Source organism: Triticum dicoccoides, chromosome 3B (genome assembly GCF_002162155.2).
Source record: "Triticum dicoccoides isolate Atlit2015 ecotype Zavitan chromosome 3B, WEW_v2.0, whole genome shotgun sequence".
In the NCBI taxonomy this organism is placed as follows: domain Eukaryota; kingdom Viridiplantae; phylum Streptophyta; class Magnoliopsida; order Poales; family Poaceae; genus Triticum; species Triticum dicoccoides.
In genome coordinates, this window is record NC_041385.1 from 229,119,511 (window position 1) to 229,135,756 (window position 16,246).

Genomic DNA, 16,246 nt, shown 5'->3' on the forward strand with positions numbered 1-16,246 from the left:
TATATGCTCTGGAAAAATGTGCACTTTTTTGGCAAAGCTTCTGGACCAAATCAAAAATGATGAACATTTATGAAGGACATTTTGGGTTCATTGAAGCAATTTATGGTTGACCCTATTTGATTTGCTTTTGGTGCTAGGGTTTTGACATCCCCACTTCAAGTTCATTTGAATTGTAAACATGATGGCATGAAGATCAAGCAAAGGCAATAGGGGCTGAGCTAGGGCTATGACAATTACAGTGCGGTAGCTCGGTGGATCCGGAGCTTGAATAGCAGTTCAGCCTCCGCCGATTGCCCCATAAGGTCGCGGCATATGTATCTCGCGTACATAACTATGCACTTAAAATACCTTGGGCAGCGCTGGAGGCACACTGCAGAGAAGGTCCATAGTATGACTTGACCCTATTCAGACCTCAACTTTTTTTCCCACTATAGGTTCTTTAAAAGACCTACAAGATTTATGGTTGTACGTGGGCTCCTCTCTAGGTCCCTCTTTCTTGTAGACAACCATGGAATCCTCCTCTCAAAAGGATTTCTCACCAAGGAGAAACGACGCAGACATGCGGCAGGGAACCATTGGGATCTTCAAACCACTACTTTTAGGCCTTGTGTAAACCTTTCCCTTGTGTAAACTTTTGGCATGTAAAATGGCCTCAATATTCATTGCATTATCTGTAATAACATGGCTCGACATATTAAATCCGGGTATGAAGGAATCAATTGATCGCTACTTGTGTTTGGCATTCACTTTATTATCATATTATCATATGTATTCCCTCCCTACTTCAGATTGCCGCACGTGCTTTAGTCCAACCTGAACACCGGGGGCTATATTCAGCCATGCACATTTCAGGTCCGTACACCTATATGGAACTCTTCGGCGTCCCGAATATTGCATTATATGCATCGGCTCCAATCATGTCTTTGGTCTATAGTTGGGTTGCCCAGCTCCTGTACTTACCACCTTATGTTCCGCACGTTCGGCTAAGGTAGTAAAGGGAGAACTACTGTGATTGTATTTCTGGATTCGTCCGGTCAAGTACCTTAGTAGAGAAAGCCGAAAACAAACTGTCATAATAGGCAAGAGCTGGTCAGCGATTCGGTGACTTAGTATTATACTACAGATCGTTAGCGATTCACCCCGTGTTATACAAGGGGCTGGTCTTTGTCCAGCCGCGTAGAAAAGGCACCGCGGTCCGAATAGCCACACACGCACTAGGGGCTAGTACTTAGCCCCACATTTAAAAACTCCTATGGCTAAGTGAAAGTAATAAAGCCGCATAGTCCGATTGCCTGGTTCACCTCGCGGACACCTCCTTTATGGACCAAGACGTTGGATAAAGCATGGTCACGCGTTATGTAGAACACCCCTGTAGCATCTACATGGGGGCTGAAGTCGACGACTGGCAACTTTTAGAAATAAAAGAATAAACGGCCGCACAGGAGGAAAAATCATTTAAAACAAAAGGCGCAAGCATAGATATGTCACAACATGGGTTCACAACTTAGCTTGTACAACCCAAATACATTTAATCAAATATCATGTCCTTAGAACATTGGCCCTCTACTACTTGGGCTCCTTCTAGGACATCATTGAAGTACCTCTCCAGCTTCCAATGATCTTTGCCTTCGGGCGAGCCTGTGGTTGCCACTTCGGTGGCCTTCATCTTCGCTCATTGCATCTTGATGCGGGCGAAGGCCATCTGGGCACCTTCTATGTAGGCTGAGCGCTTCACAACATCAATCCGCGGCCGCACGTCGACCAACCGCTTCACAAAACCGAAGTACCTGCTGGGGATTAGCTCGGTCGGCCAGAGTTGGGCTATTAAGTCCTTCATGGCCATGCCTGCCACCGTATGCAGCTCCATCAGCTGCTTCAGCTGGTCGTTCAGAAGCGTCGGATGTTTCGGCGTGAGATACTACAACCACAACAGCTTCTTGGCCGATTTCCCCTCCTGGGCTTGGAAGTACTGTGCGGCATTGGCTGCACTCTTTGGAATATCCGCAAATTCGCCTGGAGAACTCCACACTCGTGTGAGCAAAGCATACCTCTGTTCTCTGAAGATACTTTGCAAAAGAAAGGCCTTACCCGCCGATATTTGCCTCGCCTGCTGGATCTCTTCGCGAGCGCTCTGGGACTCGGTCCGCGCCTCTTTGGCATCATTGAGAGCCTTGGCAAGCTCGGAGGACTGGGCCGAATTCTTCTGCTCTAACATCTCGCATTTGCTGTTGGCATACTTCAGCTCGTGCTCGACTTCGGTCACCCGAGCTTCATGTTGGCTGCGGGCAACTCGTTCAGGCTCTAGTTCTGCAGCCACTTTATCACCGACTGCCTTATTCGCCTCCGCCTCTTTTTTGGCCTAGGTGAGGGCGCCTTTGAGGGTCTCGACCTCGGCTGCGCCAACTATGCTCATAATCAAAGCATTACATGAGTTAACCTCTTCATATACATATTCACTTCTGATATACAACTAAGTTATACACATAGTACGCATACCTTGTGTCTCGTCAAACCGCTTATTAATGCGGTCGATTTCCTCATCTGCCACCTGAAGCTTCCGATTGAGTTTGGAAATATCTGCGGCCTGGGCAGTTGCCGCCAATAGGGAGGCATGTTACTGTAGACAGCAGAACATGTTACTCTCCCGAATACTATGTGGATCCTTTGACCGGTTTCTTTTAAACCAGACAGAGCCTCCAGGGCTACTATCTGTACACATGTATATTCCTCTATATGAAAAGTTTTTAGAACATTATGTTGCATACCTCAAAGCCTATTAGTAGGCTGGTGAAGGCTTCATTCAGTCCGCTCTTAGCAGACTGAACCTTCTACACCGCCGCACCCATCAGGGTGTGGTGCTCCGCCATGATGGAAGCATGCTGCAGTGCTACCTCCAGAGCGTTGGGAGCCTCCGGATTAGTGGAGGCCGCCAATGGAACTGATGTTCCTCCCCCTCTTTCAAAGGGGGCTGCTCATCCGATGCCGGAGCCATGTTGACCGTCGGTTGTCATGGGGGTCACCTCCCCTAGGTCTTCGGCGACCGAGGTATTAACCTCGAGCGCTTTCTCCATGTCCTCGTTCACCCCCTCGGCCAGGAGAGGTCCTTCAAGACGACACTCCAGGGCGATAGGCGAGGGGGCTTGCGGTGGCATTTCAGTCTCTGCCATGTCAGGCGGCAAAGAGTTCCCCTCCGATAATGGAGTTTGTGGGAGCTCGCGGGGAGGACTGAAAAGAAAATAACAAAATAACTTATGTGATGGAAGCAGGGAGGCCGAAGATAAACAGTAGGTTTCTGAATAACTTACGATTTGCCCAGGGGCTTCACCTTGGGAGGTCTCTTGGGGACTAGTTCGGACCCTGAGTCTGAACTGTCCAAGAGGATCACCCTCCCTCTCTTGGGTGCCTCCCCCTTCGGGTCTTTGGAGGTCGCCCTCTTCTTCTTACTCCCCTTACGAGGGGAGTCGCTTTCCACCTCCTCCTCCTCTTCTTCCTCGTCTCCCTCATGGGAATAGAGGGCTTCGGTCCCTCCAGACACTGTGTCCGAAGGACCCTTGTGGTAGGGGCCGCCCTTGGCCTCCTTGCCTTTCTTCTTCTTGTCCTTCTTATCCGGCGCCTGATAGGGTGCTGGGACCAGCATCTCCGTTAGCTAGGGTGTGGCTGAGTCCTCAGGAAGTGGTGCCAGACACTTGATCCGCTCTGCCTTTGCCATCCAGCCCTATACGTAAGGCAAACAATATATTATATCTGAATTATCGACCGAATAGGTCTTCGGAAAGATTATGCTTACCGCTGAGGCCGGGTTCTCGATGTCGAGTCCGATGTCTTCGGTCTTCATCGGCCAACTTTTCTAGGCCTTGAAGAGCTGCTTCCATATATCTTCGTGCGTGGTGCCGAAGAAGTGCTTCAAGGCCCGTGGCTCCTCTGGATTGAACTCGCACATAGGGGAGGCCTGGAGTTGGAAAGGAAGGATGTGGCAGAAGAGCATCACGTGAATCATGTTTGTGAGACTGGTGTTCGCACCCAACACGTTGGAGATGCGTTTCTGCAGCATCTGCACCTCCGGTTGGGACTCCCAGTCAAGGCCCTTTGTGGTCCATGAGGTGAGTCTCGTGGGGGGTCCGGATCTGAAATCAGGCGTGGCCGCCTAGTTGGTGTCGCGGGGTTCGGTGATGTAGAACCACTCCTGCTGCCATACCTTGACTGTCTCTACAAATGCCCCTTTGGGCCATACGGCGTTGGGGAGCTTGCTTACCATAGCCCCGCCGCAGTCCGCATGCTATCCATCAACCATCTTCGGCTTCAGATTGAAGATCTTGAGCCACCGGACGAAGTGTGGGGGGGTGCAGAGAAGAGCCTCACACATGACGATGAACACCGATATGTGGAGGAAGGAATTAGGGGCTAGATCATGAAAATATAGCCCGTAGTACATCAGGCCATGGACAAAGGGGTGGAGGGGAAACCCTAGCCCCCGGAGGAAATGGGGGATGAACACAATCCTCTCTCCTGGCTCCGGGGTGGGGACAACCTGATCCTTGTCAGGGATCCTATGCGCGATATCCGCGGACAGATAACCTGCGCTCCGGAGGTCCTTGACATCCTTCTCAGTGACAGAGGAGGCCTCCCACTTGCCCTTGGAACCGTACCCGACCATGGATGAGGAGGGTGGTGGCGGTGACAAATATTGAAGTTTTTGGGGCGCTAGAGCTTCGAGGTTGGAAGGCAGAAGCTAGAGGAAGGCGTGGGAAAAAAGGAGGAATCTTTATCCTCTTATAGACGGTGAAAATACCAAACGTCCCCCCTCAAGCCTTAAACCTCACCTGTTCCCAACAAAATCGTGTGTAATGTGCAGTTGGGTTACCCAAACCATATTGATGAGAATCCCATAATGGGCGGGCACGATCTCTATTTTGACGGGACGTGCCAATGGAGGCTAGAGCTCAAAACGCGAAACGGGAGGCGTGAAAACGATTCAAAATATTGAAGAGTCCAGTGTGATGCTTTGCCGCAAAATTTGTCAGTAAAAGACACTATTTCTATTTTGGCATCTTGCCTTCGCGGCTAAGGGTTGTATTGATTGTGCGAAGCCCGATAAAGTTCTTTCACGCAGGAAGTTAACTTAAAATATTCAAGAGAAGGAACCCGCCTTGCAATGCCGAAGATAACCCGCGCGCCGAACACATCGTCATCGAAGGCTAGTTCAGGGGCTACTGAGGGAGTCCTGGATTAGGGGGTCCTCGGGTGTCCGGTCTATTTATATAGGCCGGACTGATGGGCCGTGAAGATAAAGCAGAAGACTATCCCCCTTATCCGGGTAGGACTCCTATATGCGTGTACGGGAAGTTTGGTGTCCGGATGTACTATTTCCTTCCTTTGTAAACCGACTCTGCACAACCCTAGGCCCCTCTAGTGTATATAAACCGGAGGGTTTAGACTGTAGAGGCTATCAGAACAATCATAGGCTAGGCAACTAGGGTTTAGCCATTACGATCTCGAGGTAGATCAACTCTTGTAACCCCTATACACATCAGATATAATCAAGCAAGACATAGGGTTTTTCCTCCTTTAAGAGTGCCCGAACCTAGGTAAACGTTGTGTCCCATGCGTCTCCTGTTACCACCGATCCTCAAACACACACCTTGGGACCCCTTACCCGAGATCTGCTGGTTTTGACACCGACATTGGGCTCCTCCAAAGGTCAAGATTTTTTGCTTGGCTAGCCATTCAATATAAGATTTGTACTAATGGATTGACCAAGCGTGGGTATCCAAATTGTGATCTTTGCACTCTATGAAAGAGGGGGAAAGAATCTGGGATGCACCTTTTCTTCAAGTGTCGCCTCACTATTAGGCTATGGAATTTGACAAATGAGTGGTTCACCTTGGGGCCATTAGTAACTCCTCTTGTAACTTGGACTGATCTCTCATGGAGTGATGGGTCAATTTTTCTGCCAAGTGCATCCCCAATAGAAAGGCTATGACCCCCCTCACAATGTTTATTACCTGGACCATTTGGAATGAACAGAATGCCCATGTCTTCCGACATAAAAGCGGCCCTCCAATCCTTCTCAACAACATCAAACTTGATGGGAGCTAAGGAACTAGGGAACATAATACTAGGAGAATGATGATTTTTGTACTAAGGGGCATATGTCGTCATGTGCATGTTTAAATCAGATTCTATTCCCTTCTTAATTAATGGATGAGGTGAATCATATGCATCCATTTTGAAAATAAAATCATTTACATGTGGCTATTATCCGAGAAAGACAAATCTAGATTGCCAGAATGCCATAAGCTGAATTGGCTAATGTTTAAAGTGGCACATACGTAGTTACCCTCTTTCAGTTACTATAAAATTAACTTCCATGTACACGCGCGATACGAACTCTGTACCGACTACCTGTGTATGGTAAGTGGTTCAAAAAAACTTTTCAACTAATGGGGGTAACCTGTGCAGTGATTCATAATGCACTTATGCTTCGGTACAACCTTCCTAAGAATATCAATGAATGATATCTCTTCATAACCCTTCATAATAAAAGATAAGATGGTCTTTTAAAAACTATGTCTCTCAAGCATCTACAGTAACGGGAACGCCCATTATCGGGATATCGAGATGCCTTGCTAGCTAGTCCGCCTAGGATTAGGATCATGCTAAAGTACTAGGGCACGACCTACTTGAGGAGGGCCAGCTAGTTTTCCACTTGATATTCCATTTTTTGTTTTTTAAATTGGGTTTTGTTCTATTTTATTTTGATCTTTTTCTTTTCTTCTTCTGTTGTTTCAAAAGTGTGGAATTTTTTAAATTAAAAAGTATCAAATTCATGAACTTCTAAATTTGTGAATCTTTTTCAATTTTTGGAACTTTTTTTGCAACTTTTCTAGTGAACATTTTTGAAAATCTGTGAGTTAAAAAAATGGTGAATATATTTTTCAAAATTTATGAACTTTTTTCAAATTCATGAATGCTTGGGCCAGCCCAATGAGAACGATGCCATTGCCTAGTTGGGCCAAGGGCTAAGCATTTTTTTCCTTTTCTATTTTTTCTATTTGTCTTCTCTTTTTAAATTAGTTCATTTCATGTTTGAACTTTTTTCTTTTTGAAATATGTTATTTAAAAAATGTTTGGAATAACTGAAAATGTTCTTGTTTTCAAATATTGTTTACAATTTTTGAAAATGTTCTAGAATTTCATATTTTTTTCCTTTTTTTCTCAAATTAAGAAATGTTTGGGTTTCAAAAACAAGTTGATAAACTTTAAAAAGAAGTATGTGGTTTGCAACTTTTGTTCAAAATTTTCATCAATTGTTGGGATTTGTTAACAATGTCAAGAAAGGAGGTGCTCCCAAACAGACTCTTTTGACTTATCCAAACACTCTCCGTTGAACATGATTTTTAAGAAATAATAGGATTGACTCCAACTTTTGCAAGCAGTGGGCATGCCCATATTAGGCATCCACGGTTAGTTTGAATAACTTCTAACAACGTATGCACGTTGCAACACTCCAACCGTTTATTAGTATTTTTTCATTGAAAAAACTTCATAAAATGCAAAACATGTTGAAAACCCAAACAACTTGCCTTGGTTCCTTGAATTGATCATACAAGGCCATGTAATTTTTTTTGGGTAATTTGAAGGTTGTTGAGAAACAATACTATTAGATGGAGCCTTCAAGCCTACCCGAACTCCCTCCGTTCAACATAGTATGTTTTGGTACATCCTTGAAATGACCCCAACTTTTGCCATTTGGTGTGCATGCCAATTGTAGGAATCTACGTCAGGTTTGAACGATTTCAGATATCATATGCAAGTTGCGACACGTCTGGCCATCCATCGGCATTTTTGACGAAGAAAACTCCATAAAATGCAAAAAATGTTGAAAACTCAAACAACTTGGCATGGTGCCTTGCCTTGGTCATAGCCCTGTAAAGAAATTTGAGCCATTTCAAGGGTGTAGAGAAACAATGTGCTCTTAGATGGAGCCTTCTCCCCTACCAGAACACCCTCTGTTGAATATGGTCTATATTTGGACATCTTTCAAATGACAGCAAGTGGACATGTCCATGGTAGGCATCTTTATCAGATTTAAATAATTTTTGATACCTATGCAAGTTGCGACATGTCCCGCCATTTATTAGCCCTTCTTAACCAAGAAAACTACAGAAAATGCAAAACTTGTCGGATAACCAAACAACTTGGCATGGTGCCTGGCCTTCGTCATACAAGACAATGCAAAACAAAAACTAGGGCTATTTCAACGATGCCGAGAAACAACGTGCTCTTAGGCTGAGTCTTCTAGCCTACCTGAACACTCTTTGTTCAATATGGTCTATTATTGTACATCTTTGAAATGACCCTACTACTTCTTGAGATTGCGTTGGTTTTTCCCTTGAAGAGGAAAGGGTGATGTAACAAAGTAGAGGTAAGTATTTCCCTCAGTTAGAGAACCAAGGTATCAATCCAGTAGGAGACAACGCACAAATCACCAATACCTGCACAAACAATCAAACAACTTGCACCCAACGCGATAAAGGGGTTGTCAAACACTTCACGATCACTTGCAAAAGTGAGATCTAATAGAGATACATGAAACTAAACAAAAGATAAGTAAATATTTTTGAGTTTTTTGGTTTATAGATCCAAAAATAAAAGATAGCAAAATAGTAGATTGGAAACTTGTATGATGGAAAATAGTAGATCGGAAACTTGTATGATGGAAAATAGTAGACCGGAAACTTGTATGATGGAAAATAGACCCGGGGCCATAGGTGTTGAAGGAAATATGCTCTAGAGGCAATAATAAAGTTGTTATATTATATTTCCTTATATCATGATAAATGTTTATTATTCATTCTAGAATTGTATTAACCGGAAACTTGATACATGTGAGGATACATAGACAAAATACCGTGTCCCTAGTAAGCCTCTACTAGACTAGATCGTTAATCAAAGATGGTTAAGTTTCCTAACCATAGACATGTGTTGTCATTTGATGAACGGGATCACATCATTATGAGAATGATGTGATGGACAAGACCCATCCGTTAGCATAGCATATTAATCGTTGATGTCTACTACACAACCTTCTTCTTGGAGACGTTGTTGGGCTAGAAAGTGCACAGGTTTGTAGGACAGTAGAAAATTTCCCTCAAGTGGATGACCTAAGGTTTATTAATCCGTAGGAGGCGTAGGATGAAGATGGTCTCTCTCAAACAACCCTGCAACCAAATAACAAAGAGTCTCTTGTGTCCCCAACACCCCCAATACAATGGTAAATTGTATAGGTGCACTAGTTCGGCGAAGAGATGGTGATACAAGTGCAATATGGATGGTAGATATAGGTTTTTGTAATCTGAAATAATAAAAACAGCAAGGTAACTAATGATAAAAGTGAGCGTAAACGGTATTGCAATGATAGGAAACAAGGCCTAGGGTTCATACTTTCACTAGTGCAAGTTCTCTCAACAATAATAACATAGATAGATCATATAACAAGCCCTCGACATGCAACAAAGAGTCACTCCGAAGCCACTAATAGCGGAGAACAAACGTAGAAATTATGGTAGGGTACGAAACCACCTCAAACTTATTCTTTCCAATCAATCCGTTGGGCTATTCCTATAAGTGTCACAAACAACCCTAGAGTTCATACTAGAATAACACCTTAAGATACAAATCAACCAAAACCCTAATGTCACCTAGATACTCCAATGTCACCTCAAGTATCCGTGGGCATGATTATACGATATGCATCACACAATCTCAATTCATCTACTCAAACCAACACATAGAACCTCAAAGAGTGCCCCAAAGTTTCTACCGGAGAATCACGACGAAAACGTGTGCCAACCCCTATGCATAGGCTCATGGGCGGAACCCGCAAGTTGGTCACCAACACATACATCAAGTGGCACGTGATATCCCATTGTCACCACATATAAACACGGCAAGACATACATCAAGTGTTCTCAAATCTTTAAAGACTCAATCCGATAAGATTACTTCAAGGGGAAAACTCAATTCATTAGAAGAGAGTAGAGGGGGAGAAGAAACATAAGATCCAACTATAATAGCAAAGCTCGCGATACATCAAGATCGTGGCAAATCAAGAACATGAGAGAGAGAGAGATCGAACACATAGCTACTGGTACATACCCTCAGCCCCGAGGGTGAACTACTCCCTCCTCATCATGGAGAGCACCAGGATGATGAACAAGGCCACCGGTGATGGGTTCCCCCTCCGGCAGGGCACCGAAACAGGCTCTCGAGAGGTTTTTGGTGGCTACAGAGGCTTGCAGCGGCGGAGCTCCCGATCTATCTTCTGTTCTGGAAATTTCAGGGTACGTAGGTATATATGGGTGAAAGAAGTACGTCGTTGGACCGAAGGGGGGGCCACGAGGCAGGGGGGCGCGCCCCAGGGGGGTGGGCGCGCCCCCACCCTCGTGAGCACCTCCCTTCTTTCCTGACGTGCACTCCAAGTCCATCGTGTGGCTTTCCTTCCAAAAATAACTTCTCCAGTTGATTTCGTTCCGTTTTGACTTCGTCTGATATTCCTTTTCCTCGAAACACTAAAATAGGCATAAAACAGCAAATCTGGGTTGGGCCTCCGGTTAATAGGTTAGTCCCAAAAATAATATAAAAGTGGATAATAAAGCCCAATATTGCCTAAAACAGTAGATAAAGTAGCATGGAGCAATCAAAAATTATAGATACATTGGAGATGTATCAGGCATTGCCAAGCTTAATTCCTGCTCGTCCTCGAGTAGGTAAATGATAAAAAGAGAATTTTTTATGCGGAGTGATACTTTGGCATAATTTCAATGTAAATCTTCTTACTTGTGATACGAATATTTAGATCCGAAAGATTCAAGACAAAAGTTCATATTGACATAAAAATAATAATACTTCAAGCATACTAGTCAAAGTAATCATGTCTTCTCAAAATAACATGGCAAAAAAAAGTTCATCCCTACAAAGTCATATAGTTAGGCCATGCTTCATTTTTGTCACACAAAGATGTTCCCAACTTCTATACCCCCGATGACAAGCCAAGCAATTGTTTCATACTTAAATAATCTCAAACTTTTTCAACCTTCATGCAATACATGAGCGTGAGCCATGGATATAGCACTATGGGTGGAATAGAATATGATGATGGGGATTGTGTGGATAAGACAAAAAGGAGAAAGTTTCACATTGACGAGGATAATCAACGGGCTATGGAGATGCCCATCAATTGATGTCAACATGAGGAGTAGGGATTGCCATGCAATGGATGCACTAGAGCTATAAATGAATGCTCAACAAAAGAAAACTAGTGGGTGTGCATCCAACTTGCTTGCTCATGAAGACCTAGGGCATTTGAGGAAGCCCATCGTAGGAATATACAAGCCAAGTTCTATAATGAAAAATTCCCACTAGTATAAAAAGGCAACTTATGAGACTCACTACATGAAGGACAAGGTGCTACTTTGAAGCACAAGTGTGGAAAAAGAGATAGTAGCATTGCCCTTTTTTTGGGCCTTTCTTTTTTTGGCCTTTCTTTTTTTTCCTTTTTGAGCAATGCTCTAATAATGATGATGATCACACTTCTATTGATTACAACATATGAATTACAACTCGAAACTAGAACAAGATATGACTCTATATGAATGCCTCTGGCGGTGTACCGGGATGGTGCAATGAATCAAGAGTGACATGTATGAAAAATAATGCATGGTGGCTTTGCCACAAATACGATGTCAACTTCATGATCATGCAATGGCAATATGACAAAAGTAAAGTATGTCATGATGATGATCGGAACGGTGGAAAGTTGCATGGCAATATATCTCGGAATGGCTATGGAAATGCCATAATAGGTAGGTATGGTGGCTGTTTTGAGGAAGATATATGGAGGTTTATGTGTGATAGAGCATATCGTATCACGGGGTTTGGATGCACCGGCGAAGTTTGCACCCACTCTCAAGGTGAGAAAGGGCAATGCACGGTACCGAAGAGGCTAGCAAAGGCGGAAAGGTAAAAGTGCGTATAATCCATGGACTCAACATTAGTCAAAAGAACTCATATACTTATTGCAAAAATTTAGAAGTCATCAAAAATCAAGTACTACGCGCATGCTCCTAGGGGGATAGATTGGTAGGAAAAGACCATCGCTCGCCCCCGACCGCCACTCATAAGGATGCACAAGCCAGGTACACTTCATGTTTCAAATTTGTTACACAACTTTAACCATACGTGCATGCTACGGGACTTGCTAACTTCAACACAAGCATTCTTTAAATTCATAATCACCCAACTATCGTGACTTTAATATCACTACCTCTCTATCTCAAAACAATTATCAAGTATCAAACTTTTCTTAGTATTCAACACACTCATAAGAATTCTTACAAATCTTTTATGCTTAGCATATTAGGATTATTTAAGCAAATTACCATGCTATTTAAGACTCTCAAAATAATCTAAGTGAAGCATGAGAGACTAGCAATTTCTACAAAATATAACCACGGCCGTGCTCTAAAAGATATAAGTGATAAACTAGAGCAAATGACAAACTACTCCGAAAGATATAAGTGAAGATCAATAAGTAGCTAAATAATTATGTAAGTATGTGAAGACTCTCTAACATTAAAGAATTTCAGATCTTGGTATTGTATCCAAACTGCAAGCAAAACAAAATAAAATGAAAATGCAAGGATAGCACAACTCATGTAAAGAAGCAAAAACTTAGGCTCAACCGATACTAACCGATAGTTGTTGAAGAAGAAAGGTGGGATGCCTACCGGGGCATCCCCAAGCTTAGATGCTTGAGACTTCTTGAAATAATATCTTGGGGTGCCTTGGGCATCCCCAAGCTTGAGATTTTGTGTCTCCTTAATTCCTCTCATATCATGGTTTCTCTTTTTTATCAAAAGCTTCATTCACAACAAACTCAACAAGAACTCGTGAGATAGGTTAGTATAAACCAATGCAAAACCTTATCATTTCCTACTGTAAAAAATCACTAAAGTTATTATTCAACATTGCATACTAAATGCCTCTGCATATTTAATACTCCTATCCTCACATAGAATCATTAAACAAGCAAACATATGCAAACAATGCAAACATAACAGCAATCTGCCAAAACAGTACAGTCTGAAAGAATGCAAGAGTATCTATACTTCCCTAACTCCAAAAACTATTAAATAAAATTCCCACTGTAATAAATTTATCATAGCTCAATATGCAAAAAGATTCAACATTATACCACTCTCTGATTTTTCTAGGGAATTTTTGCAAAAGCGGTAAACTTTCTGTTTTCAAACAGCAACATATATACTAGCAAAATAAGCATGTTAAAGGCTATCCTTGACTTCTTTATTGAAACTAAAGATGCAAAACATTATTATAAATAACAGCAATCAAATACTAACAAAAGTAAATGACGCTCCAAGCAAAACACATATCATGTGGTGAATAAAAATATAGCTCCAAGTAAAGTTACCGATGAACGAAGACGAAAGAGGGGATGACTTCCGGGGCATCCCCAAGCTTAGGCTCTTGGGTGTCCTTGAATATTACCTTGGGGTTCCTTGGGAATCCCCAATCTTAGGCTCTTGCCACTCCTTATTCCATAGTCCATCGAATCCTTACCCAAAACTTGAAAACTTCACAACACAAAACTCAACAGAAAACTCGTAAGCTCCGTTAGTATAAGAAAATAAAACAACCACTTAGGTACTGTAGTGAACTCATTCTAAATTCATATTGGTGTAATATCTACTGTACTACAACTTATCTATAGTTCATACCCTCCGATACTACTCATAGATTCATCAAAATAAGCAAACAACACATAGAAAACAGAATCTGTCAAAAACAGAACAATCTGTAGTAATCTGTATCAAACCTATACTTCTGGAACTCCAAAAATTCTACCAAATTAGGAAGTCCTAAGCAATTCGTGTACCAATCCAGAGCAAAAATAATCAGATCATAAGCACGTATCTGTGAATTAGCAAAACTAATTTACGGGGTGCAAAAGTCTCTGACTTTCAGCAGGATCAACACAACTATCACCGTAAGCCATCCTAAAGGTCTTACTTGGTACTTTATTGAAATAAAATCTATAAATAATGATTACTACAGTAGCATAATCATGTGAACACACAAAAACAGTAGGGATAAATATTGGGTTGTCTCCCAACAAGCGCTTTTCTTTAATGCCTTTCTAGCGATGATGGCAATGATGCTCACGTAAAAGATAAGAATTGAAACATAACGGGAGCATCATGAAGCATATGACTAGCACTTTTAAGTCTAACCCACTTCCTATGCATAGGGATTTTGTGATCAAACAACTTATGGGAACAATAATCAACAAGCATAGGAAGGCAAAACAAGCATAGCTTCAAGAATTTAAGCACATAGAGAGGAAACTTGATATAATTGCAATTCCTACAAGCATATGTTCCTCCCTCATAATAATTTTCAGTAGCATCATGAATAAATTAAAAAATATAACCAGCACCTAAAGCATTCTTTTCATGATCTACTAGCTTCGAAAATTTACTACTCTCCACATAAGCAAAATTCTTCTCATGAATAGTAGTGGGAGCAAACTCAACAAAATAACAATCATGTGATTGAAAATTAAGAACAAGATGACAATTTTCATGGTTATCATTATTCTTTAAAGCATACGTGTCATCACAATAATCATCATAGATAGGAGGCATGCTTTCATCATAGTAAATTTGCTCATCAAAGCTTGGGGGACAAAAAATATCATCTTCATCAAACATAGCTTCCCCAAGCTTGTGGCTTTGCATATCATTAGCATCATGGATATTCAAGGAATTCATACTAACAACATTGCAATCATGCTCATCATTCACATATTTCATGCCAAACATTCTATGTAATTCTTATTCTAGCACTTGAGCACAATTTTCCTTTCCATCATTCTCACGAAAGATGTTAAAAAGATGAAGCGTATGAGACAAGCTTAACTCCATTTTTTGTAGTTTTCTTTTATAAAATAAACTAGTGATAAAAAAAGAAACAAAAAGAATCGATTGCAAGATCTAAAGATATACCTTCAAGCACTCACCTTCCCGGCAACGGCGCCAGAAAAGAGCTTGATGTCTACTACACAACCTTCTTCTTGTAGACGTTGTTGGGCCTCCAAGTGCACAGGTTTGTAGGACAGTTGCAAATTTCCCTCAAGTGGATGACCTAAGGTTTATCAATCCGTAGGAGGTGTAGGATGAAGATGGTCTCTCTCAAACAACCCTGTAACCAAATAACAAAGAGTCTCTTGTGTCCCCAACACCCCCAATACAATGGTAAATTGTATAGGTGCACTAGTTCGGCGAAGAGATGGTGATACAAGTGCAATATGGATGGTAGATATAGGTTTTGGTAATCTGAAATAATAAAAACAGCAAGGTAACTAATGATAAAAGTGAGCGTAAACGGTATTGCAATGATAGGAAACAAGGCCTAGGGTTCATACTTTCACTAGTGCAAGTTCTCTCAACAATAATAACATAGGTAGATCATATAACAAGCCCTCGACATGCAACAAAGAGCCACTCCAAAGCCACTAATAGCGGAGAACAAACGTAGAGATTATGGTAGGGTACGAAATCACCTCAAAGTTATTCTTTCCAATCAATCTGTTGGGCTATTCCTATAAGTGTCACAAACAACCCTAGAGTTCATACTAGACTAACACCTTAAGATACAAATCAACCAAAACCCTAATGTCACCTAGATACTCCAATGTCACCTCAAGTATCTGTGGGCATGATTATACGATATGCATCACACAATCTCAATTAATCTACTCAAACCAACATATAGAACCTCAAAGAGAGCCCCAAAGTTTCTACCGGAGAATCACGACGAAAACATGTGCCAACCCCTATGCATAGGTTCATGGGCGGAACCCGCAAGTTGGTCACCAAAACATACATCAAGTGGCACACGATATCCCATTGTCAGCACAGATAAACACGGCAAGACATACATCAAGTGTTCTCAAATCTTTAAAACTCGATCCGATAAGATTACTTCAAGGGGAAAACTCAATTCATTACAAGAGAGTAGAGGGGGAGAAGAAACATAAGATCCAACTATAATAGCAAAGCTCGCGATACATCAAGATTGTGTCAAATAAAGAACACGAGAGAGAGGGATCGAACACATAGCTACTGGTACATACCCTCAGCCCTGAGGGTGAACTACTACCTCC